Below are 12995 nucleotides of genomic sequence, written 5' to 3' on the forward strand. Positions count from 1 at the left end.
TTCAGTTAGGTCTGTGGTAGAGAAAGAGAATTTCATCCTTGCTGATCCCAGGTGATGCTGATGCTGCTGGTCTGCAGACCGCATTTTGAGGACCACTGTTTTCCTTTTTTTAAAGATTTTATTTTTCCTTTTTCTCCCCAAAGCCCCCCGGTACATAGTTGTGTATTATTAGTTGTGAGTCCGTCTAGTTGCGGCATGTGGGAGGCCCCTTCAGCATGGCCTGATGAGCAGTGCCATGTCCGCGCCCAGGATCCAAACCAGCAAAACCCTGGGCTGCTGAAGTGGCGCGCACAAACTTAACCCCTCGGGCACGGGGCTGGCCCCAAGGATCACCATTTTAGAGGTTATATTATATAACTTTAACTTATTACAGTCTATCTCTTTTTACTATTCTATTATTATTATATTATATTATACTACTTCCTTCCCACCTTTTGCATTCTTGTTGTTACATATTTTACTTCTTTGTACCCTCCTAACTCTACTGTACATTGTTACTATTTTTGCTTTAAACAAGGTCATAACTTTTTTGTGTGCAAATTAACACACAGTAAAATTGACTTTTTATGGTGTACAGTTCTATGAGTTTTAACTTATGTATGGATTATTATCACTGCCACTGCAATAACTCTCTGTGTTAAAGGATCTAGTAGAAAAGAGGAACATAAACGAATAGGGAATTTGACCACAGAGATGGAAAGTATAAAAAAAGAATCAGGGGCTGGCCCCGTGGCCGAGTGGTTAAGTCCACACTCTCCGCTGCAGGCGGCCCAGTGCTTCGTTGGTTCGAATCCTGGGCACGGACATGGCACTGCTCATCAAACCACGCTGAGGCAGTGTCCCACATGCCACAACTAGAAGGACCCACAACAAAGAATATACAACTATGTACCGGGGGGCTTTGGGGAGAAAAAGGAAAAAAATAAAATCTTTAAAAAAAGAATCAAAAGGGAATGCTAGAAAAAATAAATATCGAAATTGAAGAATTCATTAATACATGCTATTGAGTGAAGGTAACTTCTGTACTGGGTTGTAAGGTTTTCATGTTTTTCTTTATTCAACACTATTAACATCCACCTATATATTGGTGATTTCCAATTTGCTATTGATTGCTTCTAATGTGTGTCTTGTATCATTTAAGTGTATTGTTTGAACATTTTATTCTTGAATCTTTCAATTGGAAAAAGTTCTGGCAAAATTATTTTCTCTTTCAGTTTGTCAAAGCAGTCATGTAAGCCACCTTGTTTTTCATTTCTGTTCCTATGGAAATTATCTAATCATTTTCCAGAAAATAGATTATATAAGGAGCCTTTTTCACTTTTTTAATTTGTAACTTTTTATGGTCCTTCTTTGATGAGTTTTTCTGCTAGTTTATGATCCCTTAGTTATTTTATGGAACTTCAGTGAGGAAAGCTTGTAGTTTCCTAGACACCTGGCAGCCATTGTGTTCCCCACCCCCATCATCTTTTTAAATTCTGAAAGCTGTAAGAACAACAGAAAGACAGCCTAGAGGTGGGGTTCGGTAGCTCTTAAACCTTCCATTCTGATTATAATAAAAGACCAGGCTGCTAGAAAAGAGATCAAGTTTCTTTTAGCTTCCACGTCCAGATTAATAAGCAGTAGAGTTATACAAGCATAATCCATTCTACCCCCTCAATTCCAGGTTCTTCTGTGGTACTTCTCATCCTTCTGTTTATCCTACCTTAATACAACCTAAAAATTGGTTTTTAATTACTAACGTAAAATTCCATTTATTGTCATCTATGTTGTTATCTTGCTTTTACTTATGTGCCTAAGTATTTCTCTTGACTGTTTTTCTTTGATGAAATGTGTCATAAAGTTCTGTGAAAGGTGTGTTTACTTTGTGCTGCATTTATTGAGAAGTAGAAAAAAGGTTGTTCTATGCTTTCCAGGTGTTCCATAATTATCTTTGATGTCTGTGAAACATCCTGTGTAAATCGTTTCTGCTAAGTGTGTATTGCACATGTATTTTGAAATGAATTTGACCAGGATCCATCACACCATTTTGCTATGGTAACACTGGCATACATCTCACAACACGGCATTCATGATTTATTCCTTACATTCTAGAGTGAAGCTCAAAGTACTATATTTTCTTACCTGGTTATCATTACGTTTGTTGTCCTGTGAAGAAGGCCAGAGTGGATATTATTATCTTATGTTCCAGATGAGGAAGCTGTGACATGGACAGAGATGATTAAATGAGACGGCACATGGGAAAGCATCTGTGACAGCGTCTAGTATGTATGCACATGTGTGTGTGTACATACATACATACATAGACACACACATACATATTTATTTAGATGTATTTTTGCAATGAGGATGAGGGCAATTTTTTCTCTTTAAAGAAATATATATACTTACTATCAAAGAGCAAATTAGTGGCAGATCTAAAATTAAAGCTCCTTCTAGGCATGTACAGTCTTTCTAGCAAGCTCTATTTCGATGACACAGACGACATTTCCAAATCTGGAAATGTTATTAGCTTTGCACATTCAGGACAAACTAATATCTATTACAGTAGTTCAATGTTTTAATTACAATCCAGAGACATTATAGGGACACTTCCTTAAACTTTCTTTTCAGTATGTATTTCTACTGGCATTACAAAGCATCCTGACTACTTCCTGAGGTCTCTTGCCCTAAACAGGGGAGAGCCTTGGGCCAAATTTTGATTTAGGTGAAGTTTGGTTTTGGATTCCTTCTACTTTCTCTTCTGGTTCTTCTCCTACTTCTTACGTGACAAACGTACTCCATGAAAATCAGTTCGTGGGCGGCAACAGCAGGTGGAGGAATCTGGTGAACTATGAGTCAGAAAGTAGGAATGCCACAGCAAAAAGCCCTTCCAGCAATTAGGACCTGGGAGAGCTATAGGAGTTGAGCAATCTGAGAGAAGCAAAAGGTTGGCGACGTGGAGTTTGACAGGCAGTGAGGCAGAGCAGGCCAAACAAGTATATGGAACGAGCAGCAGGGAAAATGCAAAATGCTTTGCACCTTCAATCAGTCTTTATTCCTCTTACTATGGTGAATTCCAACCTAATATGATACTTGTCTATAATCCTACTGGTAATAATAGAAACTGTAACAGTTGGTTGGCTGACCAGTCAATTTGGAGTGGGGAGTGATCACAGTTCTTTTGGCAGAAGGGTTCTCTTTATTCTGGTTGTTGAAATGGATGCAATTACATTAATTCACACTCAAGAGGGAGAAAACGATCATTAACTTATTACAGGTCTCAAAAATAGTATGTTTTGAGGAGAGAACCAAAGCAACACTTCTCCGTGTATGTTCTGTGGCATACTCACTCCTGCATTTTAGTTTAATGCTTCAGATGAAAAAGGATTCTGTGGCGAAACACTTTGAGAAATGCTGTATGACCCTCTTACTAGAAACATAAACATATTTAAGGTCCTGAGAAGTCTTGCAGTAAGTACACAATCTCACTTAATTTTATTTAATTCACTTTTTGGTTAGTGCTTTTAGTGTCCCACTCAAAAAAATCTTTCCATACCGCAAGATTGCAAAGATATTTTGTTTTTTCTAGCTTTCTGGTTCTGATTTTTATGTTTACATCTATGATCCATATCTATTTAATTTTTGTGTAGGGAGTGAGAAAGACGTGAAGGTTCTTTTTTCCTTCCTATAAGAAAATCTATTTGATCCAGCAACATGTTTAAAAAGACTATCCATTTCCCATTGAATTGACTTGCCACCTTGATCAAAAATCAATTGACCTTATGCATGTGGGTCTGTGTCTGGATGTACGATTCTGTTCCACTGATATATTTGTCTATCCTTAGGGTAATACTGGATTATTGTAGCTTTATAGTTAAGTCTTGGAATCACATATCATAAATCCTTTTCAAGATTGTTGTTGTCCCTTTTCAAGATTGTTTTCATTATTCTATATCCATTGCATTTCCAGATAAATTTCAGAATCAGCTTGACAATTTGTCCAAAAATTCCTCCTGGAATTTTGATAGGGATTGCACGGGATCTATACATTAATTAACGGAAAATTGGCATCTTAACAATTTTGAGTTTTATAATGCATGATCATGGTATATATATATATACACATTGAACTTTTTGTTTTGGTCTTCTTTAATTTTTCTTAGCAACGTTTTATAGTTTTCAGCATAGAGGTCTTGTGTTCTTTTTAAACATTTTATTTTTCCTTTTTCTCCCCAAAGGCCTCCGGTATATAGTTATGTATTTTTAGCTGTGGGTCCTTCTAGTTGTGGCATGTGGGACGCTGCCTCAGCATGGCCTGATGAGCGGTGCCATGTCCACGCCCAGGATCCGAACCGGTGAAACCCTGGGCTGCCGAAACGGAGCACGTGAACTTGACCGCTCAGCCACGGGGCCCACCCCTCAAGATTTCTTCTTATATATTTGATAATTTTTAATGGTGATGCTTTCATTTATTTTCTAATTGTTTTAACTGTTCAAATTTTTTCTAATACAATCTTTTATATTGACTATAACCCGTGACCTTGCTAAATTCTTTAATTAGTTCAAATAGTCTTTATATTCTACAGGGTTTTCTATGTACACAATCATGCCATGTGTGAATAATGAGTTTTACTTCCTTTCTGAACTTTGGCCCTTTATTTCTTTTTCTTGCCTTATCATACTGGCCCTATACTAAGCGCTTAACATACATCATCTCATTTAATCTTTATAACAACTCAATGTTATTCCTATTTCACAGATAAGAAAACTGAGACTCAGAAATATTCAGTATCTTGCCCAGTCAAGATTGCACATCTATTAACAGATCTAGAATTCAAACCCAGGCACTCTTACTCCAAACCTGAACCAATGACTATTAGATTATAAATTTGGAAAACTCAGAGGCAAAAAAGTAAAAGATGTTATTAAATTAATAATAGAAAAAAATCCATTAAGGACAAAGAATATAAACAGCTCACAGAAAAAAGGGCAGGTTTCTTTTAAATACAAAAAGATGCTCAACCTCACTCACAATGAGAGAAATACAAATTAAAACTATGCTAAAATGGTACAGCCAGTATGGAAAACAGTATAGCAGTTCCTCAAAAAATGAAAAATAGAAGTACGATATGATCCAGCAATCTCACTTCCGGGTATATACTCAAAAGAACTGAAAGCAGGACCTCAAAGAGTTATCTGCACACTCATGTTCACAGCAGCACTGTTCACAATAGCCAAGAGGTAGAAGCAATCCAAATGTCCATCGATGGATGAATACATAAACAAAATGTGGTATATACACACAATGGAATATTATTCAGCCTTAAAAAGGAAGGAAATCATATAATTTGCTACAACATGGGTGAAACTTGAGGCCTTTATGCTAAGTGAAATAAGCCTCACAAAAAGACAAAAACTGTATGATTCTACTTATATGAGGTATCTAAGATATCTAAATGAAGTATTTAAATTCATAAAAAAAGAATGGTGGTTGTCAGGGGCTGGTAGCAGGGGCAAATGGAGAGCTGTTATTTAATGGGTATAGAGTTTCAGTTTTGCAAGATGAGAAAGTTCTGGAGAACTGTTGCACAACAATGTGATTATACTTAAAAGCACTGAACTGTACACTTAAAAATGGTTAAGATAGGGGGCCGGCCCATGGCTGAGTGGTGAAGTTCGCACGCTCTGCTTCAGCGGCCTGGGGTTTCTCCAGTTCTGATCCTGGGTGCAGACGTGGCACTGCTTAATGTGGTGTCCCACATAGCACAACCAGAAGGACCTACAACTGGAATATCCAACTATGTACTGGGGGGCTTTGGGGAGAAGAAGGAAAAAAAAATTGGCAACAGATGTTGTTAGCTCAGGTGCCAATCTCAAAAAAAAATGGTTAAGATGATAAATTTTTATGTGTTTTTTATCACAATTTAAAATCTAAAAATTATTTTTAAAAACTTTAACACAAATTTTATTATAAATTCTAAAACAAAAAACTATGCTGAAACCTTTTTTTTTTGTTTTTTTGAGGAAGATTAGCCCTGAGCTAACTGCCGCCAATCCTCCTCTTTTTGCTGAGGAAGGCTGGCCCTGAGCTAACATCCGTGCCCATCTTCCTCTTCTTTATATGTGGGACGCCTGCCACAGCATGGCTTGTCAAGTGGTGCCATGTCCGCACCCGGGATCCGAACTGGTGAACCCCAGGCCGCTGAAGCAGAACGTGTGCACTTAACTGCTGTGCCACCAGGCTGGCCCCTGAAACCATTCTTTAACCTATCAGATTGGCAACAATCCAAAAGTCTGATAACACTCTCAGTTGGCAAGGATACGGGAAATAGTACTTTTATACATTGCTGAGGGAATAATGGAACAGTCTCTATGGAAGGCAACTATGCAGTACCTATGACACCTTTTGATCTAGCAGTTCTACTCTGGTGAATTATACAGATATACTGTATGCATGAATGAAATGATATATGTACAAGGTTATGAACCTCAGCATTCTTTATAATAGGAAGATACTGGAAACAACCAAAATGCGCATCACTAGGTGACTAGTTACATTATAGTACATTCATACAGTGGAATATGCAGCTATTTAAAAATGAGGACACTCGCTATGTACTGATACGGAAAGCGATTCAACATGTAAGTGAGAAAATTAAGAAGAGTATATGTAACAGTATGTGTAAAAAGGAGGGAAGTAAGAATCTCTTCATACTTTTATATTTCCTCGCACATACTTCATGAAACTCTGGAAGGATACATGGAAAAATACTAATAGTGGTTTGGGGGCCCTGAATAGGAACTGAATGGATAGGGCACTGGTTGGGGTGGGAAAACTTTTCAATGTATATCTTTTTATATGTTTTGGTCTTAGAACCACGTGACTATATCACCTATTCAAAAAACTAAGCCAAAAATTCCTATGCCTAAAAGTAAATTTTAAAAACACCAATTGACATTAATTTATTCATAAAATGAATATTTACCAAGTGTCTACTATATGCCAAGTAGGCACTGTTTTGGACTCTGGCAATATATTACTGAACGAGATCAAGTTTTGTCCTCATAGAACTGACATTCCAGTGGGAAGGGGGAGTGCTGTTATTTTAGATAGGTGGGAAGGGTTCTCTGAGGAGGAGGCATTTGAGTAGAGATCTGAATAAAGGGAAGGAAGAAACAATGTATGGGAAGAGCTTTCCAGGCAGCAAAGGCCCTGGACAGAAACAAGCTTGATGGGCCCAGGAACAGCAAAAACACCTATGTAGCTGAACGAGGAGAACAATGTTAGGCAATGAAGTTAAACAAATTGTCAGAGAAGGCAGATCATGTGGGCTTTGTAGGACATAAGCAAGGGTTGAGATGTTATAGGCAGCTAATGGAGGTTTTCAAAAAAATCCAAAAGAGTCTTCGTTAAGATTCAGCCAGTACACACCTGTATGGCCTCCAGGTTGCTAAAAGACTGAAATATTTCAAATCTGGTTAGGAAACAGCTGCTTCCCTGGTAATAGTGTCACCTGCCATGCTGGCTTCTTTCCTAAGATCATGCCGTTGCCCACCCCCCCCCACCCCCCTCCCCCTACCCAATGCCCACGCCCCACCTCTTGCCCAAGGAACCAACAACTAAATAAGTAACCTTGCCCAGCAGAGGCTATTGAGTTGGGAGAGTTAATCAGCTCAGGAAACTAGAATCATTGAGATTCAGCAACCTAAGGAATGAATAAGATTTCACTTCATTACAGTCCTAGAGCCTGCTTAGGACAGTGTGTCTTGGGCTTCCATTCCACTAAGGGTCAGGTAGGGCCCACTACCGTCATCTGGGCTCCCGCTCAGTCCAGCAAGAAGCAGCAGCAGGCTGGAGACATAGACCGAACATCCCTGAGGTCTGAGACAAAGATAGAGGGAAGGGGAAGCCCAGTGTACTTCTACACAAACAATCTGCCTCCTCAGTCCTCCTTGAGTGATTTCAAAGGCTACTGGCCAACAGTCAGCCCTTACAACTTTTATATAATATATTAACCACGTCAAACTTGGTTTCTATATTCAAAGTCATAAAATTGTCCTGTGCCAGGAGGATTTTTAAAAATACATCATGGCAAAGGGAAATAGAAAATATCAACCTCTCCAACACCAAATGCGACCATAACATTCTCATAGCTACACTCAAGAAAGTCAATGTTTGTGTAACAATGTGTAGTTCCTGGAATCCTAATCTCAACAGAGAATTACAACAGCTGAAACACAGCAATTTTAATTTCACAAATGAAACTTATTTTACACACTATAGTACCGGGAATTTAGTCTGGAAAATTAGTACACACGTCAAAATCTTAAAAACAGATTTCTCCAAAGTTGCGTGAAATTTCTAAGCTGCTTGCCATTTCATCCATTTCACAAAGTTCCTCCTCTTTGAAAATACATTCTGCCGCTCTTAAATCTAGGATCCCAATATCTTATTACATCATATTAAGTTCTACTTTATTCTCATTCATTTAATTTCTTTGAACATCAAAACGTCCAGTTTAATTACCTGAGAGACTACTAAATATTTGCTAACATAAACTTGTAACATGAGCCTAAACTAAAGGAAAAGCAACTGGAAAGAACATCAAGGAGAAATCTAAGCACCGCGTAGAAATAATCAACCTCTGGGTACCAGACATCTATTCACTCACTTTTATTTTCTGACTGTCAACATCTTCATTCAATCAGAGACAAGACGTTAAAAATCATCTTATGCAAGCAGGACCTGTTTTAGCAGAACACTTGCTCGAAAACTTCACGGCTTTCATTTTTAAAAATAAAACTATTTGTGAAATGCTGAAACTTTCTTTTAAATAGATCTAGTACACGAGATTTAGGACCAGGCAGGACGTAAATTTAATCTTAGATGGAAACTACTCCTGTGATCCTTTTATATTCAAATGTAATAAGATTTTTTTAAAAAAACTACTTACACCACAGCAAGCTGAAGTCTAGACAGCCAGCATGAAACGATCAGCAGCCGCCTGTTTCCTCACAGACTAAACTTTGTTCCCTTCCTGGCTGTTCCTGCTTAGGTTCACACTGATACACATTTACTGTGGCCTTGGAAGCTACCACTCAACCGAGCGAGGTGGGAGGGTTTGTTAATCTAACTCTTGCTTGATAACCGCTTATCAGCAACTCCTCAAAGGCAGAGTTCAACGTGGTTAAAGAGACAAATGTAACGAAGATTATAGGGAAAGACTGAAAAATCTCATAATCTCTGATGGCCGGGCTTTGGTTTCAGAGGGATTTCTTTCCCATATGTTCCCAGAAAAAAAACCAAAAAACAAAAAACGATAGGCTTCTGAGCTTCAAAAATCTTGCTTTCTTCCTTTGATAAAAGTTTTCCCACCTGCTCAGAATCTATATTTTGTGCAATCATGGCAAAAAGAGGCCAGAAAGTTGCTTCTCTTCCCCCATCACCTCCATTTTTCCCGACTCTTTCACTAGTTAGGCAAATAATGCAGAGTTCCTGTTAAACTTAGTACTTTCTGGCATTGAAACCACCTGCTTATCTAAGGTAAAATAAGAACTTGGATCGCAAATTCTATTCTTTGCAAGATAAAATATTATGCTGCTTCATCCCCTTCCACATCCCTAAGCTTCTTTCCTCTGAACTACTATACTTCTGTAATTTGTGACATTAGCCTTTGAAGCAAAAACCACTTATTACGTACTTACTGCACTAATCACTTTATAAACATGATCTCATTCTCTCCTAGGCAATAAACTTGGGGATCATCTTCAATTCTTCTTAGTCTGATTCTCTGTACCTAATTATCCCCTTCACTATCCTGGTGATCCTCTGCCATAAGCACTGTGGTAGGCAGATAATGCCCTCCACCCCGCCTCCCCCCCGCCCCAAAGATGTCCAGAGCCTAATCACCAGAATCTGTGAATATGTTACCTTACATGGCAGAAGGGACTTTGTAGATGGATTACAGTGAAGGACTTTGAGATGGGGAAATTATTCAGACGTGTCCAATCTAAGCACATGAATCCTTTGAAAGCAGTGAACCTTTCCCAGCTGTGGCCAGAGAGAGGCAATGTGTGGACTTGATTTGCTCTCGCTGGCTCTGAAGATGGGGGATGGGGGCTGCTAGAAGCTGGAAAAGGTAAGGAGACACATTCTCCTCCAGAGCCCCCAGAAAGGGACGTGGACCTGATGACACCTATGTTTTAGTCTAGTGAGACCCCTGTTGGATTTTTGACCTACAGAGCTGTAAGATAATAAATTGTGTTGTTTTAAGAAACTAGGTTTGTGATAATTTGTTATGGTAGCAACAGAAAAGTAATACATTTTAATTTACTTTAATTTCAAAATGTCCCTTTGAAAATATAATACCCAGAACTGAATAGAATATGCCAAATGAGGTCTGATGAAGAAAAAAAATTGTGGAATTATCAAATTCCTTAATCTGGATGCTATACTTTTATAAATGCAACTCAAGATTGTTTTAGATTTTTAACGCATTATGCTTGTAAGTTAGTGGATTCCTAAGTTTTTGTCACATGAATTACATCAAACCAGGTGTCTGACTCTACCCTCAGTCCTGTTTTCAACTAATTTTGGAGAAGAAATGCATAGCTTTACATTCAATCCTTTAAAATTTCACCTTACTGGTTTTAGCTCATCCTTCCAAACTATTAAGATAATTTTGAATCCTGCCTCTGTACTCTGTCATAGGGAGTATTCTTTTTAAGGCGAACTGCATCTACGTATTCCCATGTATTCACCAGGCTATTCATAAACAAACATTGAGCAGTCAAGATCAAGAACTGAGTTCTGTTATTAGAGATCTTCATTTTGACACTGATCCATGAATCAATACTCTTTGGGTACACAAATTTGGTCAGTTACAAAACCACCTACTCTGAAATAGCTTACTTTTTTTTAACTTCTCAAACGTATCAGGAGAATAAAATGCCTTAATAAATAAAAATATGTCTAGAGCGTACCAATCCACTAGAACTCTGCTGGGAACAGAGATGTGGTTAGTTTCATAGGAGCAGTTTTTTTGTAATTCGGTGCTGTTTCAGTGATTATCATTTTCTTTTTTAAGAGTTTACAAACTATCAGTTAATTATTCTTTGTAGAAGTCTACTTGAAATTAAAAGGCAGTTTTCCCAATTGTAGGAAGTGACAATGATCTCTGTCTCAAAAGAGGAGATATAAGTAGAGGGGGAAGGGGGGAACACTACGAAAGATGACCTGGTGGAAGGAATGAGCACTGTGTGCCCTTGGGAGAGGATAAAAACCAGACTGATCAGAGCAGTTGTGGTTGTCGGAAGTAGCATGAAACCAGGGTTGAAACATATGATGTAAAGTCTTGAAAAGGGAACTAGGATTTTAACTTAATATATTAGAACACAGGAAAAACTGAAAGCCTGTGAATAAAGAAAATAAAATACTAACAGGGGTAATTCAATAACCTAATTGAAAAATGGGCAAAATATATGAACAGGTCACAGAAGAAGAATTATTAATGGCTCTCAACTATATGAAAACATACTCCACCTCACTCATTATAAGAGAAATGTAATTTAAAAGTACAATGACATTATTTTAACCTATCAAATTGGCAAAGTTACAAAACTCTCAATACACAATGTTGATGAGGTTATGGGAGAAATAATGGAGGATAAATTGGTAGAACCTCTCTGAACAGCAAATTGGCAATCAAATCATGAACACATAGACCCTTTCACCCAGCAATAACTAAAAACATACACATGTAAAATGACATATGTCCATGGATAGTCATTACAGCATCATATGCAAAAGTAAAAGATGTCAATCAGTAGGGAACTGGTAAGTTCAATTACAGTACAGCTATTCAATGGGATACTGGAAAAAATAATAAGGCAACTTTGTATTACTGATTTAAGAATGATCAAGCTGTATTAAGTTTTACAAAAGTAAGGTATAGAGCAGTATATTTAGAATGCAACTATTTACGTGTATGTTTGAGAGAATGTGGCGTGTGTGTATGTGTGTATGTGCAGAATCTCTCTGGAAGAATACCTAAGAAACCAGAAAAGTGAGTTGTCTTTATGGAAGGGACCGGATATCTATGGTTCAGAGGTGAGAAGCAGACTTATCCATACTTTTGTCCTTCTTGAATTTTTACCAAAGCTGGTATTACTTATTTAAAAATAAATAGATATGCTAAATGGCAATGTGGCATCCTGGAATAGAAAAAGTACAGAAGTGGAAAATCTGGTGAAAACCAAATAAAATCTGGACTTTAGTTAATAGTCAAGTACCAACGGTAATTTCTTAATTTTGACAAATGAGCCATGGTTATGTAAGATGTTAACATCAAGAGAAATTAGGTGAAAGAACTATTTTTGCAACTTTTCTGTAAACCTAAAATTATTCCAAAAATAAAAAGTTTATTAAAACAAAAATAAATAAAGATTTAAAGAATTATTAGGACAGCTATGGTGGAAATGACTTGGAGATTAGAACCAAAGATGCCAGATGAGAAACTGGGAGGATCTTGGCAGGTAATGAGGTAATGAGGGCCTGAATTAGGGTAAAAGTCATGAAAATACAATGAAAAGAACTAATATAGATATAAGATACATTTCAAAAGAAAAAAGTCAACAAAATAATTGCAAAGCAGAGAGCAAAGAACACTGATACTAGACAAAAGATGAAAATTAGAGGAGGAAGCTGGTTTGAAGGGGAGTGAGATTCATTTAATTCATTCATTCAATAAATATTTGTTGGTACCTACCATGCCAGGCACTGTGCAAGGCACTGGGGATGTGAGAGGGAGTTTATAAATGTTAAGTATGAAGTGACCCTAAAACCTCCTAGTTGAATTGTCTAAGAAGCATCTGGACATATAGGATGAGAGTGCAGGTGAGAGACAGAACTGCAACAGCTGAGAAAGGTGATACAGAGTGAGGAAGGAGAGGCAAAAACTGAGCCGTGGGACAGAAATACAATTAGGGGAAGAGAGTAGTAGCAAAGAAGAGAGGGA

General features: G+C 37.7%; 1 protein-coding gene across 4 annotated transcripts in view; it reads right to left on the reverse strand.

The window, feature by feature from the left end:
* MAP3K13 (mitogen-activated protein kinase kinase kinase 13) overlaps window positions 1-12995 on the reverse strand; it is a 164245-nt gene that overhangs the window by 121710 nt on the left and 29540 nt on the right. Inside the window, exons 1-2 of one of the 4 annotated variants that reach the window (XM_044771234.2) lie at window positions 8934-9064; window positions 2122-2197 (exon numbers count right to left, since the gene is read on the reverse strand). The exons of 1 other annotated variant lie outside the window; for it this stretch is intronic. The gene's annotated coding sequence lies outside the window, so the exon portion shown is untranslated. Of the gene's footprint in view, window positions 1-2121; window positions 2198-8933; window positions 9065-12995 lie in introns of those variants that run through there. 2 more of the 4 variants (XM_044771235.2, XM_070509276.1) reach the window with 2 other exon arrangements.

The sequence above is a fragment of the Equus asinus genome, chromosome 5 (assembly GCF_041296235.1).
Source record: "Equus asinus isolate D_3611 breed Donkey chromosome 5, EquAss-T2T_v2, whole genome shotgun sequence".
NCBI lineage: Eukaryota > Metazoa > Chordata > Mammalia > Perissodactyla > Equidae > Equus > Equus asinus.